We start from the raw sequence: 21,905 nt of genomic DNA, 5'->3' as shown, positions 1-21,905 counted from the left end.
GTCACCAAACGAATCAAGCTAGAGCCACGGGGAAAGCGACAATACACAGTTTTTAACAGACCGATGGAAGAGTGTGACCAAACAATACTGAACGTGACATGCGACGAGGTCACCTCAGGTCAGGGGTCAAAATAGTACTTCATGGATCTATCAGGTTATTCCAAGCGATAAGAATGATACGACAAAGTGGAATTTCAATAACACTTGAAAACTGTACCAGGCAGGCCATAGCGGCGAGCTGCAGGCGTGGTACGTTATGTCATGTCAGATCGAGCGGCAGTGGCAGACCACTGCTTCATCGGTCCGCCTGGTTATATCAAGAACTATGTAAATAACCCACAAAGATAAGGAGAAACAGCCCTTGAAAGGGTTTCAAGAATTGCATGTGCACGATATGTGTTGCTAAGGTGTAAATCGCATGACCTTCGCGTGGTGGAATCCGACCATCAAGGTCATAGTTTGACTTCGATCGGTCTTGGATGACCGGACACTGCAAACCAATCAAAGCGATATTGGTGCACTTGTGATACGGCTCAGAAAAACAGTCTTGAATACCTCCATGGAGGACATTTTTGCAAGAAATGCTCATTATTTGTCATTTTTGTAAAAAAATGTCTCACCAACAGGAAATGGAAAAAGGTCTTAGATCATAAACTATCATGGCCTCAGTGACAGGATCTTCCAATTTCACGGCATATGTCGATATAATGCAAATTTAGCTTCCTGAAACTTCAGCATCTTGCTCCAAACTGCTCGGAAGTTATTCCGCAAACGCCGGAAATACTTACCTTAGCGGCGCGAAGCCTCTCTGAACTTTGCCGTTGCATAAGGGGTAAACTATCCTGTAAGCGAGCCAGGTTATCGCTCTCGCTGGTTTTCGTTATGTGATGTGTGGGTTGCTCTGTTCACCGTGAGCTTTTGCTGATTGCCCTGTTTTGCCCTCCATTGTCAGTTTTCTCCGTTACGCCTGCCCACAAAATATTTTTCTGGGGAATTCAAAGATGATGATGATTGCTATTTCGGCAACATCGTAAACATTATGTACTGAGACAACAGCTTGGTTAACTTTACTTGCCGACATCCATGAAAACATGCATCCCCTAAAACACCGTATGTTACCGTTCCATCTCTATGATCACTGTTCCCAACTACGTTGGGAAGGGCTGAGACCGCCCGCTTTGTTGTTGTTGCCGACATTCTTCTACTCTGCTGCAGCGGGGGCCATCTATTGAGCGTGCGCCACACCAACACGGCCCGTGCGCGCTTGCACTTAACCAATGCGTCAAAAGCCCGTAGGCAAAGGGTGCATTGGAACCTTAATAAGATTCCCCAAAGCCATGAAGGATGTTGAAATCAGCATAAAATTAAATCAACCATGAATAGCGACCAAAACTACCGAAAATACAAACTGTGAGCCCCAATGGGACTTTACACGCAGCATTGTCACCCAGCAGATTGCATTTAGATACACTGACTTTCATCCCTGTTGTCATTCGGAGCTCGGCCATGGCCTGGAGATCGAAAGCATTTTATCAACCTCGGTCCAGAAAACGCGCCGCTCAAATTAATGGAGTATCTGCCAGGGAAAGGCACGTGGTGGTTAATGATCGTCTCCCATTTGGTGTCGTCGAAGGATGACCTGGCAACGACCCCCTTCTGGCGGTGGCGCCCGTTCGCGGCGTTTGTTTTGTGTCAGTGTCCATCTTATTCGTTTGATGTGCACTTGAACGTTTCATGTGCAAATAAGCGGTTGGTGTGGACTACGTACAAATTGACGGCTGGTGTGGAATTAGCGGTTAATGTGGAAATTGGCGCTTGACGCGGAATGCATCGATCGATGTGCATATCAACGGTTGATGCACAACTTTACCGTTGACGTGCAAAGGAATGCGCGCTGGCGCAAACTACGAATCTGAATGGCAGGATGTTATTCGATCGGCTGTGAAATCAGTGAGAGTCTTGAGCGAGCTGCGAATGACGCTCGTCCCCACGCGCCGTGAATGCCGATTTCGCGGCAGCAGAAACTAGCTTGTGTTCTTGGATGTGTAAGCTTCAGAACGGACGTTTCGCATCATTTCGTACGTGGCGTTGCATTCGCTACGCCATTACGCCATTCGCTACGCCATTACGCCATTCGCTACGCCATTACGCCATTCGCTACGCCATTACGCCATTCGCTACGCCATTACGCCATTCGCCATTTATGGCCAGGCCGTCATGGGGAGATCTGATTAAAGAAAAACAAACACGAAAAAGGTTAAAAAGGCGTCCAGTTAAATATCAATTTCGTCATTTCTTCTCAATTTTCATTTCAGTTGAAAGACGTCATGCACTGCAACATGGCATAGTGTTTCGTTTGCATCAGGCATGTTTTGTATGGTATCTAAGATTCCAAGAGAAGCTTACGCATTTCGCAATACTTGTGCTTCCCATTCTGCTGAGCTACTGCCCGCCTACGGTGCTGTTATTTCAGTTACGGGCTACAGTAGATGGTACGATATTTTGTTCATGCCACATTTGTTGGTTTGATAGTGACTTTGTATTCGCAAGACTGACACCCATTCTACACTGATATTTGTGGTTGCAAAGCAGCCATATCATCTTTCAATTTTGCTTGAGAGTATCACAGAACCACTGCACGATATTTCCCTAGTTACACAGCATACCGTATCTTATGCTAGCGACCTGCATAACAGCAACCGACTAGTTATTAGTTGAATGCATGGATATCAAACAGGTGGTAGAATTGGAGAAAAGCTAGACAAGTAAGCTAGCAAAGCCCGCGCTGGGCCACCTACATGGTAAGTGTAATGAGCAACGCACGCGCGCCTCGGCGTTTAGTGCTGGAAAACGCAAATACTGAACTCCAGGTTTTGAGTGCCGAGGCAGGGTACAGTAATTACAGCTCCGTGAACTTATAAACCGTACAGAGCATCCCGGCTACCGGCCATTTTTACTTTAGTAACCAACGATCAGATGGCATGTAAAGTATCAATACGATAGACGCATCGGAAATCGATTTCAGCGCGACCAAACCCGCAGCTGTTTTTTTTTTTTACAACCGTCCGGTCGCGGCGGTCCCCTGACCCGCGTGTAGAAGGTGGTGCCGTGTGCGCCGCGCCGGTGCCGTCGGCAAGGTGGTCGTAGTTGCTCGTGAGGCACGAGACAGTCTTTCCATTAGCGTGTCCGCTGGTGACGCCTTCACGCATTCACTTCTCAGGGTCCCCAATCCGCAAACCCCGAAAACCCGGCTAACCGATCGGTCTTTATTGGAATCAGCTGTAATAGTGAAACAACAACATTCACAATATGGAATCAAACAAAGGTGAATTGGGGCAGCCGTCAGCGGGCGTCTCGCGTTCCTCCAGCCCGATCCGACCTGACCTGACCCGTCCCGTCCCGTCCCTTTCTCCCCTCCTCCCAGCACCGCCGCCGCCGCCGCCGCATATAAACTCTGGCAAAGTCAACAACGTAATCGGGTTATTAGGCCGCGTGTGCGCGGCCGGTCGGGGGACGCACACTCCGTTCCGCACCCCAGCGCCGTCCTGTCCGCAGGCTTGCCTGCTCGCACCACGCTCTTCCCGCCGGTGCTGCCATCTTGGCGCCGCGCCGCGCACTACAGCCTCGTCGGTCGGGGGTAGGTGACCGAGGCGGCCCAATCAGCCCGTGGTCGGAGGGGATACCAGGCACCACGCGCCACAAATACTCACCAGACGCTCACACAAACACGCACACACAAACACGCACTCCTGCAGTCGCCCGGGGGGAAATCCGCAGTAGAAACGCGGCGCACGCCACTCGGTAATTACAGGTTCCACGATCTGACAACAGATGGCACTGACGCGCCGTCCGTGCGGCGCAGCCGGCGACGCGTTCCGCCGCGCGCAGGGCAGGTGGGGCTTCCGCGGCTGCCGCAGCGTCGCGCCACTGTCGAGACGGACGGCGGGAGGAGCAGAGGGGTCGGCGCGGTCGCCTGGGGCCCGCGCCCGGGGCGCCACCAGCGGCCGCTCGCGGCAGCAGCGGTGAGATCAGTCGCCACCAGGGCGGCGACACTGATCATGCGGCCCGCTGCAACAGCAGAGGCGGTCAGGGAGGTCGGCATCTGACCCACTACGACCACGGCACCATGCTGAGACACACGACACAGCCCCAACGTGGTTGCGCGTGGAATAGCATGACACCGAACCGTCGCAATTGAGCGAAGCTTTCACCTCCCGTGAGCTTGACCTGTCGCCGTCCCACCGCCGGGTGGTAGCAGCCCTGACTCGCCACTGCGCGCTGCCGAAGGCGGCGGCGTCGTCGGTCGGCTCGTGTGCCGACACAGCCGCCACGAGACCGCGACCAGGAGCCATGCCCACGCGGGATGCACCTCAGCCCCCGTCCCCCGCCCGAGACCGGTCGTGGTGAGCCCCAGGCATGGCTGACCCAGCAAACGCCCCCCCCCCCCCCCCCAATATGACCTGACTAGCCGTATCTGTCCTGACTTGGTCTGAACTGACATGTACTGATATGCTCCCATCAGACCCGATTTGATCCAATCCGACCTCACATGACGCCAACCGACCTGACACAGCTGAACCTGATATAAGATGATCTAACCTGACCTGAGATGACCTAACCTCACATAACATGGCTTAATCCAATCTTACACGACCTAGTCCTGACCTGACCTGACCTGCCCCGACCCGCGCTGACCTGGGCGAGCGGTGCGCCGCTCACGAGTGGCTGTTGTTGCCGGCGCGCTCGGTCGCCGCCGGCGCCGCGTCCCGGCGGGGCGGCATGCGCTCGTTCATGGCGTCCAGGCCCTTGGCCTCCTCGAACGAGGCGATCTTGTGGTTGGGCGAGAAGCCCTGCAGGGCGCTGCGCAGCGTCACCTTGCCGCCGGAGAGGGCGCCCAGCGGCAGCGCGCCAGTCGGCGTCAGGCCCTTCAGCTGCAGCACGCTCTCGTTCTCCTCCCTGCCGACAGAGGGTGACACCGTCAGCACACCCGGCATTTGGGGGTATAGTTCCTCTCCCCGCCGTCAGATGGTGACACCGTCAACACACGAAGCAATCCCGGGTAATATTTATGGCGAGGTTGCAATCGTCATTTATTGTCATTGGCATTTGAATTTTAGCATAATTATCAAGATCTTGTCCGTGACAGGTACGGCCTGCGGCCGGTGACAACGGCCGCGCTGATAGATAACGTCAGAGGGCAGGACGGACCACAACGAACATTGTGACACGTTAAGCTTTCGCCATCAAATCCTGCCGTTGACCTGGAATGGCACGGTCAGATGGTGGGAGCCAGACAGGGCTCACACAACAGGCACTGCTTAGCGTAAGCCCTGACCCCGGAAATTACGGACGCCAGCAAAAAGTGGGCGCCAATTGGCCGTAGATGCCGGCGCGTCCCACAACCTCAGTTATCATCATTGACTCCAGAAATCCATCCGTTCAAAAGCTTCCGATTATTGTTCCAATCATTCTTGGTATCGTTATAATGGTCTTTATTATCACAATCTTTAATTTTTAATGTAACTGACCAGCCTTATCATCATTGAACTATCATTGATAATGATGCTTTGAACGCAAGAGCCAGGGGTGGAGTTCCACAACTGAGGCTTGGGGGACTAAGCAGAACAAATGATCAATTCGTTTGTCTCCAACATGCACTAAAAACGGGCTACTCCTCAGCTTTACCTATTGCCTTCTCAAACTTGGGCGGAGTGATTCCCAACTGAATAGGAAACTGCACCCCTGGTGAGAGTAGTTCACAGATGCTCCCAATTATGCTATCGCGTTCACCACTGGCCCAGTTGACACTCGTTTCCGAACTCAGCTCTCCTGCCAACATCTAAGCCAGCATCTCACCTCCAACTCACTCCCACCTTCTCACCATCTCACCGCCATGTTACTTCACCTGCCAACATCCCAGGCGTGTTTGCTTGTCAGCCTCCCAGAGAACAGCTGAGTTCACCTGTCAACGTCCCGGCCGCCGCCTCGGTTCACCTGTCAACACCACAGCCCCAGCCGCCCGCCGTGGCGAACACGTGGCGCGGCCAGCCGTTGCGCGCCGTCCCGCCGACCCACCTCAGCACAGAGAAGACGCGCGCCATTTTGCCGATGGCGCGAATCTTGTTCCTGATGACCTCCTTCCGCAGCGCCGCCGCTTTCTCTGAAACACGCGCCGGCCGGGTTAGGGGTCAGGTCACGTGACCGCGAGCCGGCCCCGTCCCTTATGGGGTCACCACCACACGGCCGCAGACCGCACCGATGCCTGGGAAAGGCAAGACACTTTTTAATGCCTAGATTTCTACGCAGAACCTCGCTTTGCCAGGCACTCCGGACCTCGGATCACGGCCACTCAGAGTGCTTCACTCGCGCACTCGAGGGCGGACACACCAGGACACTCCGTCAGCTGCGCCAGACACGTGGTGTGGCTAGCGTGGTCGGTGCGCTCGTGCTCCCCCATGTAAAGAAAAACACCAAACAATTGCACGGCTTGCACCGCAGGAAAATCTCATGATGCGAAGCTGAAGAGGCAGCGCCGCGCTGTCGGGGCTAGGGTAGTACCTGTTTATGTTAGGTTGCAAGCGGCCAAACGGTAAGGTATCGGACGTCGAGGTACAAATGGTATGGAGAGGTACATCTTCGTCCGCATCGCTGCCGTCAGCTCGTGAACCAGCACCACAAACAATCCGCCCGAACCACCGGCGTGACTAATCCACTCAGCCGTCAGCATCCCATCGTGATCGTCGTCATCCCATACCATCATCGTCGTCATCAGCATCGTCATCCCATACCATCGTGAGGCCTTGCATGCACGGAGCGGCTGTGACACGATCTCTGACACGACCACACCGCGGACGACCGGAAAAGACGACAGTGGGTCTCGAACCCGCCACCTCGCGCCACAGTCCAGCGTCTCAGCACGCGCGGCGTACGCGCCGCCGGCGAGCAAGCCACGGTCGCTTCGAGACGCCGCCGCCACCGAAGGCAGCTCCCGCGCGACAGGCAACAGAGCGTAACGACAGTGTCATGCACCAGGGCAGCAGCAGTGCGCACAGGTGCACAGCCGCGGTGCAGTGCTGTGCAGTGCAGTGCTGCACCGCGTGGCCGCACCAGTGAATTTTCGCACGACAGGCGGCGGCCGCATCTCATGCACTGCTCGCCAACGGCCACAACGTGCCACCAGTCGGTCAGCCAACGGCCACAACTGTCAGCCAACGGCCACAACGTGCCATCGGTCGGTCAGCAAACGGCCACAATGTGCAGCAGACGCGGAAAAGCGAAAAGGGATGTGCGACACGTGGACATGATACGCGTGGAGCGTGGACACGAGATGTGTGACACGTGGTTGCGGGTCGAGCTCCGCGGCATGCGGCTGCGCCCACTGGCGCGAGCTCGGCGCACGTGCAGGCAGGTGGCACCACGTGCATGGTGGAAGCACGACGCACGACGCACGCCACGTGCCACGCGCCGTGCGGGCGAGCGCAAGGTCGGCTGGTCTGTTGGCGATTCCATCGTGGGCAGGACTCACCAGGGGACGGACGCCACGAGGGCGAGGCTTGCCAGAGGACAGGCGCCACGAGGGCAAGGGGAGACGCGGCTGGGCGGCTCGGACAGGCGGGTAACACGCTACGGCTACGGCGGCGGCCGGGCCCGAGGCGCCGGCTACTGCAGGCGGGCCACACACTGCAGCTCTCGTGACAAGTGGGGTGGACACAACAGGTTCTGCAGGCAGACTACTGGCTGTGACGGCAATGACGGCCGGTACACGGGCGCTAGAACTCCGCAGGGTACTCCGACGTCAGCACTTGCCTGGGTCTAGATCACAGCAGATATGCACGGCGCACCAGCGCAGTATGAAAGAGAGGGAGCAGAATGAACAGCCTGGGCGCAGAGCGCGAAGCGAACACCAGCGTCCATGGCATTTGCGCCGGCAGAAAAAGCGAGCTGGTAAACATGCCCACAGCATGGCAAAGTGTCGTTATTCACAGGCAAAGGCCAGCCGATAGCCAGAGATGAAATCACGCCGAGAGTAAACCTTGCCAGGAATATCCAGATTGCTGAGCTAAGCGCGGAGGCACGCACTGAACAAAACGAGCACACGCGCATCAGGCCATGGCAGAACGTTTCTCGCCACCGTGTTTCAGTCCCTCGCACGGAGAGCGGCCGCTACACCAGACAGGGTCTGCACATTCGCGAGGCGCGGTCACCACCACACACCAGGTTAGGCAGGTTCGTACGCACACCGAAGAGGCCACCCCTCAGTGCCAGTGCCGGGGCGCCAAATGAAAGCAGCCTCGCACAGGAAGTCGCAGCGGGTGGCCGGCGCAGCGTTCTGGCTCTCCCCCGCGCCCTCCCCTCTCCCTCACCCCTCCACACGGCCCGGAGACATGATGCGCGCACCAGGGAGTGCCAGTCAGGGAGTATCAGTCAGGGAGTGCCGGTCGGGGCGTGCCCGTCAGAGAGCGACGGTCAGGGAGTGCCGGTTAGGAATGCCAGGCAGGGAGTGCCAGGCAGGGAGTGCCGGTCAGGGAGTGCCAGTCAGGGAGTGCCGGTCAGGGAGTGCCAGTCAGGGAGTGCCGGTCGGGCGCCCAGCGCACGTCCGCCGCTCGGGCTCGGGCTCAGGTCGCCGTTAGTGCGGTCGCCGGCCACACTCGGCCACCGTCTGACGGAGGGGACGTGCTATGACAGATTGTGACGGACAGATTATGACAATGCGATAGCTTATGGCTGAATGTTACGACAGGCAGGCTATCACAAACGTTATGAAAGATACGTTATAAAAGGCGGGCCACGACAAACGTTGTGACAGCTAGTTATGTCATGCATGTTAGGACAAACGTTATGACAGATAGGCTGTGACAGACAGGTTATGCTAGACGTGAGACGGTGGTGGGGCCCGAGACGACATGTTGATGGATTTCTGCCGCACGACTCTCCTCTCCCCAGGCAGGGGAGGCACCAGCTGGCATGACACGCGCCTCCACCCAGGACGGTTAGAATGAGTGGAAGGCTGTCTACAGAGGCGACGGTCACCACAGTTCACGCTAAACACTTGCCTGTTTCTAGATTACGGAAGATCGTGACCGACCGACCGAGCGAGGTGGGCATGAAATAGAAAACAAGACCGTGAGAGACGCGGATGAGAAATAACCGAGCCATACCAACTAGATAACAGTAAATACTGAGCAGATCAAGCTTCAAAGTGATTCATACGGAATGTCTTGGTGTGAACGTTGACCGTTACCAAAACATGAGTGCGTAAACAGAGCACTGGGACTTGTGGGAGCCCGCTGGCGCAACGATCACGAACTGGGAGGTGGCAAAGTCAGAGGCGATCGCTCCGCCGTCGGCGATGATCACAATGATGCCGATGGTGATAACGTAAGCGATGACGGTGACGCGCCGACGACGACGGCGGCGTCAAGCACCTGCAAACGCCGCGCATGCGCACACAAGCCACACCACACTACCGGTTGCTGACGGCTGCGAAGGACACAAGACGTTAGTCAGTCCACTCTCACCACGCCGGTTAGTGCCTCCCGGGCCCGTGATGGTGATCGCTGGCGGTGTCGCCTCAGTCACAGACACGTGACGTCACCAGATCCACCGCTGACGTCACTGGTACACCAGTGACGTCGTGTTGGACCTGCGGCTCGGCGCAGCGTCGGGCGGCTCGGCCGGAGAGAGTGGACAGAGAGGGAAGAGCAAAGGAGCGGAGGGAACGCACGACAACACAGCGGGTGGCAATACGTGACCGCACAATCGGGAGGCGCCTCTGACTGGACAGAGCCAGGTCCGTGCCGCAGACGGCTCAGGCCGGCGCGGAAGACGGGGCCGGCTGGTTGGTCATCAGCCATAACAGGGCGGGTCATTCCCAACACTGTACGGTAAAGTGGACTACAAAAATCGGAAGACGAACAATTCTGAAGGATACGGTAGCCCAGAGCAAAGTGGGAGACGGACAAGGCCCGGGGACAAATTGGACCTGGCAGGAACAGGAATCAGTCAAGACTGGAAAACGTTCTAGAGACAAATTAGACCCGGCTGGAACGGGAAACGGACAAGACCGGGAGACGTACTGCAGGCGCCGGCCCACGAGCCGCGCCAGTCACCAGCACCAACGCATTCACCAGCACGAGCCGCCGGCGGACCAGCCCGGACTCGGCCACGGACCAGCGACCAGTCGCGGTCTGCGCCGTCCCGGACCGCTCCGGGCGGCGCGGCGGGCGGCGCTACTGGGGCGGGGTCAAGCGTTACCGGCGACGGCAGCGCCACCTGTAGCGTCGCGCCGGTCGCGGAGAGGGCGCCACCGGCGCGCCGTGACTCACCGGCGCCGCCGGCGCTGGCGCGCCGCAGATCAGCGATGCATCGCTCCACGTAAGGCTGGCCTGAGCCGAGAGACAGGGCAGAGAGAGGAAAAGAGAGAGAGAAAGAGAGAAGTGGGGCGAACGGCGCCAAAGGCCGACCGGAGGTCACAGATGTAACGCCAGATCAGAGGTCACCGAAGGTCACCGCGTCAGAGGTCACCAAAGGTCACCACGAGATCGTGTACGGTTGTTTACCGCGGAATGCCAGTGCGACTTAAGGTCATGACAAGAACAAAGATCAAAGGTCAAACAGAAAGTGCACAGGTCGCGACTTGACGGGTCATGAGACCGTAGCAGACCACAGAGCGGTCAAAAGCCACGATACGTCAATACGGCGGAAATTCCAGACGTTCGTTATCTGATTTCAGACACCAGCGGAAACTGCAGTGAACGCGACTACGTAGAGCTGTCTATGTCGTGTCTGCCGTCAGTGACGTCACACTCTGGTGACGTCACACCCCGGCAACGTCACCGAAAACCGTGAGGTATTTACGCTGGGGTCAGCTGGCATCAAATTCACTAACGGTATGGCAACAGCTCGGGTCCACCGCCCATCAGAGCCACCGAGTTCGCCTACAACTCAACAGGTGACAGCAGGACGCATCCGCGCCTCTGCAGCGATACGATAGTTCACAAACAAGCCGACAGGTGACACTCACCGTCCTCGAAGTTCTCCTCGCCTTCGGACATGAGCTCGTCATCAGAGCAGATGTTCAGCAGGTTCACCAGCATCTCCGTCACTAGAGGGAAACGACATGACCTCAGGGCACTACTGACCTCGGATCACGGCCTGACGTCTCTGGCCTTAGGTCACTACTGGCCCCAAATAACGGCCTGAGGTCTCTTTAACCTCAGGTCACGGCCATCTGTTGGCACAGAACTAGCGACAGCCCCGGCTGTAAGGCCCGATAACACCGCTTCACAAACAAGGAACGACAAGAAAACGTTGACGAAGCGAAAGACAGTGATTTTCAACCACGGCAGCCTGTCAAAAAAGAAAGAACGTCTTCAAGTTAGTTATCCTCGCTACACCGCCCGAACAAACACAATTTAAAACGACGTGAATGACGTCCAGTATCTTCACTCCACGGCCGTGCCACCGTATCCAAAACCAAAAGAAAAAAAAACGAAACCGTATCCAGGGGGTTTCGCGCAGTGAGAATAATTCGGGGCCCAGACCCTTCAGCCCGAAGTCACACACCGCAACCCGCTCAGCCACCTGTCGTCCCGTGTTGCGGCGCTGTCGGTGCGACTAACCCTTCTCGCCGACGAAGGGCAGCGACCAGGTGAACACGTCCATGAAGTTAGGCAGCCAGTACGGGTGAGGCGAGAAGTTGAACTGCCGTATGTTCATCACGTTGTTCTCGTACTTTAACACCGCCGCCTGATGACCCAGCGAGGAAGGTCAGATTACGCGGGGCACCGCTAGATGGGACTGTCCTGAGCGAGAGGACATCGAGTCTTTGGGCCACTAAACGGAGACAAAACAATACTCGACGGCAGGTATCATGTGTCTAAAATATGTACTAAACTGTCGGTACAGCCTCGTCTTCACGGCTCTCCTCATTCGTCCATGGAGGGAACAGCTGGATCACCCATTACTGGATCTCTCCCGGCCGCCACATCCACGACACAACTTCCAAAATATTCCAGGACCTTTGTGCCTTCAACAGACTAGATGACATCCAAACAAGACTTTTTGGCAAGACGCCTGCAACGTCAGTCAGACACCGCTACCATTCATGTCTAAAACGGTGAATATCCTCAAAGAATTAGCACGAAAAAAGCTTCGCAAATCACCTCTCACCTTATTATTGTAGACGTCCAGGTAGTTAGGCGCAGAGAAGATGGTGATGAGGGACGGAAAGCCGGTCGTCTGGCTTTTGCGGTACATCCGGTACCTGCAACCACCGGGCCTAGCTTAGAACCAGGACGAGAGGCCGGGTAGCACCACTGACGTCATCACGGGGCACTCGCGCCACGTGAGCCGAACGCTCGCACCACGTGAACCGAACGCACGGCCGCGCCAGCACAGGGCCCACTCGTCATGATCACCGCCGCTGTCAGCGTCGACGCAGGCAGCTGATCGAGGGTAAGCGATCTGGATGGTAGCGGCGCCTACATTCGCACAGCTCTCACAAAAAACAACTTCGACGCGTCTTCGCAAATCGGGCCTCGCTTCACGCACGGGACCGCTGACAGACCACGTGATTATCATCACCATCATCATCATCATCATCATCATCATCATCATCATCATCATCATCGCCCGTGTCATCGTTTTGCCACGGGCGGAGACCGGTGGCAAAACAGCCTGGCGCGGGAGTCCCCGGTGACGCATCACCACCGCGCCTCGCACGATAGATGATCCAGCTGAGCCCTTCGCGGCGTTTGTCCGACGAGCTGCCAGGCTTCGGCCCGCGACTGATGAGACGCGGTCATCATATGACGCGCGGATCGGCCGCGGTCACGGCAGCGATCGTCGCGCCTCCCGGTGGCAACACCACCTGGACCAGCATCACACCAGACGCGCAAAATAAACGCACATACCAAAACGATCTTGCCACATGGAATACATTTCAAAACGGCCGACCAAAACGTATACATGGGGTTCGGTCCACGGTTCGAGCGCCGGAGCGGCGTGGAACAAATACAATACATGTCTCATGTCTCATGTCATGTCTCACATGAATACAACTCATGTCAACGCCCTCTGGAGTTCAACACCGTTCGGACCCGTGCGGACGTCCCTCCTCCCGCTACCCCAATACTCCGTCTCGCTCTGGCGTTTCCCCTCCCCTCTCCCCTTCGGCGAGTCAGAGACAATTTCGCCAGCGGCGATCATCATAGGCATCCCTGACAGGGATAGGACGGCCAGGGTCGGCCTTCACACTGGGCGGAGGCGCTCAGGGACCTCACTCGTCTCCGGGACGTAACACTCAGAAACGACACGTGAAAGGACACAAACACTCACGGACGGCACCCACCACGGACAGGGGCGGTCAGCGACAGCTGACTCAGGGACAGAGATCCTCAGGGACAGCTGACTCTCAGGCACAGGGGCGGTCAGGGACAGCTGACTCTCTGGGACAGGGGCGCCCAGGGACAGCTGACTCTCAGGGACAGGGGCGCCCAGGGACAGCTGACTCACCCGGCGTCCTGCGCCTCATGAGCCCGGATGATGGACAGCAGATTGTTCTGCTGCAGGAAGTCGCAGCAGGCGGCGTAGCTGGCGACAAAAGAGGAGCATCAGCTGATGGAACCGCTACCAGGGCCAGTTCCGGGCATGGCGGCACGACATGTACAGGTTTTCCAAATGGCAAGACATCTAAGTTCTCAAGCATTCCACTCTCTCCCGACGCGTGTGTACGTGCGGTGATCAGTGGCGACACATGATACCGAATACAACAGGGACACGAACTCTGCGGTCACAGCACCTGTGGCTTCCGGCGAAGAGGCTATCAACAGAGGCAAGCGATCGGACCAAAGTCTCAACGATACATGCTCGCCACGTGACCTCTATGACCTGAACGGTCCGGGCTGCCACACAACCGGACCGAAGGAGCTCCGGGATCACCCGGAGGAGCTCTAGAATCACCCGGAGGGACTTCATGATCACTCGGAGGAGCTCCAGGATCACACAGAGGAGATCCAAGATCACCTGGAGGAGCTCCAGGATCACCCGGAGGAGCTCCAGGATCAACCAGAGGAGCTCCAGGATCACCCGGAGGAGCTCCAAGATCACCCGGAGGAGCTCCATGATCCCCCGGAGGAGCTCCAGAATCACCCGGAGGAGCTCTAGAATCACCCGGGGGAGCTCCACGATCACCCAGAGGAGCTCTTGGATCACCCGGAGGAGCTGCAGAATCATCCGGAGGAGCTTCATGATCACCCGGAGGACCTCCAGGATCACACAGAGGAGCTCCAGGATCACCCGGAGGAGCTCCAGGATCACCCGAAGGAGCTCCAAGATCATACAGAAGAGCTCCAAAACTACTCGGAGGAACTCCAGAATCACACAGAGGAGCTCCTCGATTACGTGGAAGAACTCTTGGATCACCCGGAGGAGTTCCGGGATCACCCGGAGGAGCTCCACGTTCACCTGGGGGAGCTCTTGGATCACCTAGAGCTCCAGGATCATCCGGTGGAGCTCTAGGATCACTCAGAGGAGATCCAGAATCACTCGGAGCTTTAGAGTCACCCGTAGGGGCTCCAGGATCACCCGGAGAAGCTCCAGGTTCACCCGGAGGAGCAAAAGGATCACCCAGAGGAGCTCCAGGATCACCTGGAGCTGTCTCACCTGTAGAAGTAGGAGCAGCCGCGCACGCTGTTGTGGGTGAAGTGTTCGGAGTTGCGCTCGTTACCGAAGTCCTCCAGCGGGTCCGACCACAGCAGGTCACACATGGGACCGAACGCCGGAGGCTCCTTGAAGCGATCCAGCTGCGGAGAAATCAGGTCAGATTAGGTCTGATTGGGTCAGATCGGATCAGATGGGGTCTGGTCTAGTAAGACCAGATTGGATCAGGTCAGGTTTGGTCAGGTCTGGCCAAGTCTGGTCAGGTCTGACCAGATCACGTGAGGTCATATCAGGTCTGGCCTGGTCTGGTCTGGTCTGGTCAGGTCGGGTCAGGCCACATCTAGTCAGGCCTGTTCTATTCAGGTCAGGTCAGGTCAGGTCTGGTCTGGTCTGATCACGTCAGGTCAGGTCTGATCAGGTCAGGTCAGGTCAGGTCAGGTCAGGTCAGGTCAGGTCTGGTCAGGTCAGATCTGGTCTGGTCTAGTCTGGTCAGGTCTGGTCTGATGAAGGGAGGTCAGACCAGGTCTGGTCATATGGCACACAGAGCACGCATAAGCTCACTGGTATTTCCAGACCAAATTGTCCGACGCAAATAATGTAAGTGGACAGCGAATACATGCTGATTCCAAACTGCAATCACGGAGATAACAGTGAGGACAGACAGCACTTCAAGTATGACATTCAACCAGACGCTGAACCGAACAGGCCAAAACTGAGCGGTGTGTATAGGGAGCAGGTTACCCAGAAACGCAGACCGTGCAAACATTGAGTCTGGAAATTAGGGGGACAAACGTGACCAGTGGCCGGTATTTTCACCGTCCAGTCACGAGAAGGCAGGAGCACGAGGACACTGGCGCTCCCCTGAGAGCACATCGGTCGATCAACATTGGACTGCGCTGGTGCCATGTCTAGAGAACATAAGTGTGTCCCTCAAACGAAACCAGGCACTGCGCGTGGGACCCAGCTGGCGCAGGCCGTGGTGCAGACAGCAGTGGTGCAGAGTGCGGACAGCGAACTCTAATGGAAAAGAAGCCCATGGAAGCTCCGGTGGAAATGTGCTGTGGAGGATGAGACATTGCAACAGGTGAGATGACAGACGAAAAGACGACGGAAATTGACGATGGATGCGCATGTAGCGGTTTTCTAATAGATGAACACTGTTTTTTGTAGCGGTGCCCAGGAGAGCAGCCTTGGCGCCAGGAGAGCAGCCTGGCCAACGCGGGACACGCCGAGGACCACTTCCGCCCGGTCGCGCCCCGTGTCTTCCCCCCCCCCCCCCCCTCCCTCGTGAGCAGCCCACCTTGCGTATGTCGTCTAACGTGTGTATCTCTGGCGAGAGGCCGCCGTGGACGCAGAGGAACTGCTGGTTCATCAGCGCCGCCAGCGGCAGGCAGTCGAAGGCCTCCATGCAGGCGTCGTACACCCGCTCGGTGTACTTCATCTTGCCTGGCGGCGGGCGGCGGGTCACATATCAGCCACCTCGGGTAACAAGTCAGCTACCTCGGGTCAGAGGTCGGGACCTCAGGTCAGAGGTCAGCCACCTCGGGTCAGGGGTCGGTATATCAGATCACACAAGTCACAGAATAACGCCACAACGCCACGGCCTGTTCTTCAGTTCGTGTCACAGACGGACTGTCGCGGCTGACCGGTCGGCTTACACCGCCGCTGTTCTCTCACAGACTATTCACGTCTGAGCAGTGCTGAACACTAGGCGTGTTACTTCCGTCTGAGGGCTAGATCGTGGAGGCCGATGTCCGACTGCCACGCATGTCATGAACATTACTCGCGCGGCGCGCCCCCGGAACCACGTCGGCTGTATCAGATCACTCTAGAGCACACAAAGCCTACAGAGCACACAGAGTCATCTCTACAATGCAAGACCTCAACGTCATCAATGACCTACAATGACCTACAATACAAAGGCCTACAATGTCATCTCTAAAATACAAGAACAGAATTCCACGCGGCAAACTGGTGTCCTCCATTGAACTCCGCTCCAAAGAAATTAACCGCACTTTTACCACAGCAAGCCGACACGCCAAGAAACTTCTCAATGAACGTCATAATTCTATGCGTTTGGAAGCGAGCCGTTTTTGAAATGACGTATCGGCGCAGCGACGCAAGGCGTTCACTTACACTCCTGTTTGAATGTGAAGTACTCGGTGAGATGTCTGCACTCGTGGTTTCCGCGGAGCAGGTACAGTGTCGTCGGATGGTTCAACTTCAATGACCATAGATACAACACGCACTGAAACGGGACCGGCGCCGTGGTGTAAATCGACTCACAAGCGACGTTGGCAGTGCAGAACGATCGGCACAAGCGCGAGCAAGAACAGGAGAAGCGACTGGAAGTGGTGAAGAAAATAAACATGCGATCAGATACGATTATACCACGACAGCCCAACCTCCTTTTTCATACAGCAGGAGCTCCATGCGCCAGCAGTGCGCTCCACGTCGTCACGACTTCAGATCGGTTTCGCCAACACGAGGTAAACGTGCAGAGTTAGAACGAGTGATACAACCGCCAGAGGTGATATTTTGTAACTCCGAACGGGTAGCATGTCTCCAAAGCATATAATTCCGACCTTGACTTGTGTTCGCATGGTCCGAGTCATAAAATTTTACATTTTCAACTTCTGGGCCGCGTAACTGTTCGAGCAGTGTCAACCCGGGTCGCAAAGGGATCAAGGTCAAACAGGTCAAACTCGCCACGCCCGGCACAGCCCGAACTGACCCAAAACCCAGCAACCCGCACTTAAAAACACGTGGTCCTCGCCGCCGGGCAGGTTAGACTGTACCGTACCGCAGTCGAGCACGGCGGCGCAGCCGGCACTCCAGAGGCTTTATCACAAACAAGCACAAAGTTTTAGCTGTTGCCAGCATACAGATACAGAGCCGTCACCGAGCGCAACGGTTCTCACGCCGACAAACAAGCGGAAAGCGATTAAAAATCCCACAACTGTGGAGTCGCCACTTACCGGGGACCGTACGTCAGTGATTATAACGGCTCCACGTTGAACATAGGAGGGAATGGTAATTGGGACGAACAGGAAGCTAAGATGCTCACAAAATATCCCCTGGGCACGTGGATGCGAGCTGCGTGAGGGCCTCAAATGCCGCCGAAATCTCCAAGCGGCTCCGCCCCCGGGGTTTACAATCGGCACTGCGAGGCACTCGTCATACAGCCGGCCAGCGGACGCTGATCGCGTAAGTCGCCAAAAGCGCCTCAGTTTGCTGTTTGTTGACGTTTTCTGGCGCGTCGACTGCATTGGTCATTTGGCACCCCGTCAAATCCCGCAGCAGTGCTCCGCGACAGCAGCCCAGCGTCTGCTGAGCAATGACATCTACTCGGCCATGTTACAGGACATTCCTAGTCCGCATAGCCAAACCTATACAGTCTTTGCTAGTCCCCTCCCAACGCCAGTACTACCAGTCCGCGCACTTTTTAAAGGGACATGCGGCGCACATTGTCACACATCCTGTCAGGAAGCGCCAGCGAATGTATCGACCAGGGCCCTACCGGGATTCGAACCGGGGCCCGCCGCGTGGGGGCCGACGGCGTCACTAACTCGGCCGTGGCGCTCATCCACCAGGTCACGCGCCCACAGCCCGCCCACCGCACCACCCTCGCTGGCGGCGTCGCTCACCTCTATACTAAAGTATCCCCTGTCCACGTAGTCGCCGAGGAACAGGTACTTTGTGCTGGACGGCGGCCCACCGACCTCGAACAGCTTCATCAGGTCGTAAAACTGGCCGTGGATGTCACCGCACACTGCCGAGGCAGGCCGGGGTCAGTGTGCGCCCGCACGGTCAGGTGGCAAGGGTCGCGCGATACAACAGGCTGCCCGGGCTTAGCCCAACTGCGGCCTGCTCGCCCAACTCGCCCAACTGCGGCCTGCGCAGCGCTGTGACGTGTGCGGAGCTGTGTGATGTGTGTGAAGTTGTGTGATGTGTGATGAGCTGTGTGATGTGTGTGAGGTTGTTTGATGCGTGCGGAACTGTGTGATGAGTGTGAAGTTGTTTGATGTGTGCGGAGCTGTGTGATGTGCGTGAAGTTGTGTGATGCGTGATGAGCTGTGTGATGTGTGTGAGGTTGCTTGATGCGTGCGGAGCTGTGTGATGTGTGTGAAGTTGTCTGATGTGTGCGGAGCTGTGTGATGTGTGCTGAGCTGTGTGATGTGTGCGGAGTCATGCGTGGAGACGTGGTCTTTCCAGAGCTGCGGGACGGTCATAGCCCCAGAGTGCGCGAAACAGCGGATTGCGAAGAGATGCAGAGTTGCAGAGTGCGAAAAACTGCGAAGTGTGCCGAGTCGCACAGCGTTGGCTGTACGCCAGGCGGTATACATTTCAGCAATCAGTAAATGGAATCATTCTTACATCTCGTCGCTGAACAAATCCATACGGGAACAAGATCCTATAAATTCAAGACAGCGCAGCATGGCGACGCAACCAAAGAAACCGGTAAGCTCACCAAGCAACAACGAAACCGCACTAAATATACCATATTTAGTGGCAAAAAATAACTGAGCAGCACTCTCACGCTACGTATGATAACAATGCCCACCTGGCTAGGCTATCGTAACACGTGTGACGACAACACGACACAGACGCAGGGTCGGACCCAGTCCGACCCGACACGGTGACCTCTCGACCTTGCCGTGAGCTGAGGCCGGCGCCCCACACGGCGGCCGGCTCTCACCTCCACGCGAGACTGTCAACATCGGCCCCGCTCCACCCCACCCTGACACCCGGCACGGCCCCTGGCCACCGTCGCTGAGCGCCACTACGCTTCGTGATGCCTGACCACAATAAACGACACTTGACGACTATATTACGACTGTATTGACGACACTTGACGACTGTATTACCACTGCATTAACGACACCTGACGACTGCATTGCGACCACCGGTAGCAGCGACTTCAATAGCGTAGAGATCAGAGATCACAGCCGCGATCACTGATCGTTGGCCCACGTCCGTCGACAATGTCTGGCTCCTGGCCCTGCCAGACGACATGGCACTCCCGACCGTGACTGCGAGGTGGCACATGGTCTCACCTTATCTGACCACGTAATAGGCCCTAACCATGGGAGGTCTCCCGTAGGCCTCGACCGCGGCGTCACCCATCACCGCAGGATCCAGGGCGCACACACACACGCACGCGCACGCGCACGCGTACACACACACGCACACGCACGCACACACGCACGCACACACGCACGCACGCACACACGCACGCACACACGGAAAGAACGGTGATCAGGACAGATCACATTCCGCGCTGAACAAGACAGAACAAAAGAACACCGAACGCAAAGCACCTCCGCCAAACACTTGACCGCTCCCGACAACCGGCGACCTCGATCCTTGACCCATGGCCTGACCTGTGACGGGCGCCTCGATGTCGATCATGGTCTTCTCGGAGCGCAGCAGCGAGGCGCCGTCGTTGATGATGCGCAGCGCGGCCGACTCCTCGATGCGGCCCTCCAGCACGAAGTGCTGCTTCAACGCCTCGGGTCGCGGCTTGCCCGACGTCGGGTCAAACACCTCGGCGCAGGTCAGCTTGTGGCTGGGCGGGAACGGAACGCCTGCGGGCACGCCGAGGGTCAGGGGTCAGCGGTCAGCAGTCAGCGGCCGGGGTTCTGGGGTCAGGGTCGAAGGGTCCGGGATCAAGAGTCAGGGTTCAAGGGTCCGGGGTCAAGGGGTCAAGGGTCAGTGGTCAAGCGTCAGGTGTCAAATATCGTGGGCCATGGATCAGGGTTTAGGGATTCGGTGCCAGGTAGTCAGTGGTCAGCAGTCAGGGGCCAGGAGCAAGGGGTCAAGGGGTCTAGGGTCTGGGGTCAGTGCGGGATAATTTCGCTTCATTTCTTAAGAACGCATGGCATAAGCCGTCGCACGACCGTCCACGGATCCCTGGTGACTACAGTGGTCACATCAGAGCCCAGGGACACCAGCGCCAAGCGGGAACAGAACCCGAGCCCCACACGTGGAAGCCGAGCACGCTCACGACCGGGCTTTTTCGAATGTGGGGTGGGGGGGGGGGGGGGAGAGAGGACGGTCTCGGACGCTGCGGCGGTCTGGCCACGCCTGCTTTTGAACGTCATTCGCTGGATGAGCTATCCTTCGAATTAGAGTTCCTGTTCTGAACAGTTTGGTGTGTGTGTGTGTGTGTGTGTGTGTGTGTGTGTGTGTGTGTGTGTGTGTGTGTGTGTGTGTGTGTGTGTGTGTGTGTGTGTGTGTGTGTGTGTGTGTGTGTGTGTGTGTGTGTGTGTGTGTGTGTGTGTGTGTGTGTGTGTGTGTGTGTGTGTGTGTGTGTGTGTGTGTGTGTGTGTGTGCGCGCGTGCGTGCGTGCGTGCGTGCGTGCGTGCGTGCGTGCGTGCGTGCGTGCGTGCGTGCATGCGTGTGCGTGCGTGCGCGTGCGTGCGTGTTTGCGCGTGCGTGCGTGTTTGCACGTGCGTGCGTGCGTGCGTGCGTGCGTGCGTGCGTGCGTGCGCGCGTGCGTGTGCGTGCGCGCGCGCGCGCAGTTCAGCGAATCGTTTTTTCCAGCCTTTTTAATCAGCCGGACTACGGAGATATCTTCTTCTTTCCGTTAAGCTCCCCGGGACCAGTCGTTCAGTGTCAGGTCAAACCTCTCCCGCCAAATGTCAGATGTTCTTCCCATCTCGGACAGCAGGTGCATTGGGCACATTACGGGACACCTATCCCATACAAAAACCCTGCGTCATAAGTCCCGCAGACTCATATCCCCCACCACGGCAGCCTAAAACGGCTTGGTATCCAGAGTGATACCTAAAAGCTGATCAATCAATGAGCTCTCCGGCGCGAGCCAATACCCGTTACATCACCTATCCGCGAATACAACCGCCGAGGGACGAGATTCGCCACACCCCGGCGGACACGGCGCCAGGCCACTGGAGGCTTCCTGAGTTACACCAAACCCGAATCTCTCCGCACCACGATAAATGCGCCCACCCGTAGACTTTCACACTTAAACATCAATTCCCAGCTGGCGAAGAGCCGGGGTGGCAGCTGTACAGGACCGCCCCAGCGCGCCGCGGGAACGGTCGCTAGATGGCAGTGTTGGCGCCGCCGCCCGCCGGTTACAGGTTGCAATCCCAGCCGCTAGATGTCAGGGCCGGCGGATAGCCGCCCGCGGGCCTATTTCGGGGCAAGGTCTGACTCACGGAGCTCTGTCGACAGGAAGGAACAGAGCTGGCTGCTATTTCCGTCTCGCATGCCGGCGC

The 21,905-nt window shown here is 57.1% G+C and overlaps 1 pseudogene; it reads right to left on the bottom strand.

Annotated features, from left to right (window-relative positions):
* Nucleotides 1-4,028: 4,028 nt before the first annotated feature.
* LOC119107967 (serine/threonine-protein phosphatase 2B catalytic subunit 3-like) lies at nt 4,029-20,245 on the bottom strand (annotated as a pseudogene).
* Nucleotides 20,246-21,905: the final 1,660 nt, after the last annotated feature.

Source organism: Pollicipes pollicipes, unplaced genomic scaffold (genome assembly GCF_011947565.3).
Source record: "Pollicipes pollicipes isolate AB1234 unplaced genomic scaffold, Ppol_2.1 Scaffold_1600;HRSCAF=1878_pilon_pilon_pilon, whole genome shotgun sequence".
Classification (NCBI taxonomy): domain Eukaryota; kingdom Metazoa; phylum Arthropoda; class Thecostraca; order Pollicipedomorpha; family Pollicipedidae; genus Pollicipes; species Pollicipes pollicipes.
Note: the sequence above shows the minus strand (reverse complement) of the source record. Positions and strands in the feature narration are given on the sequence as shown.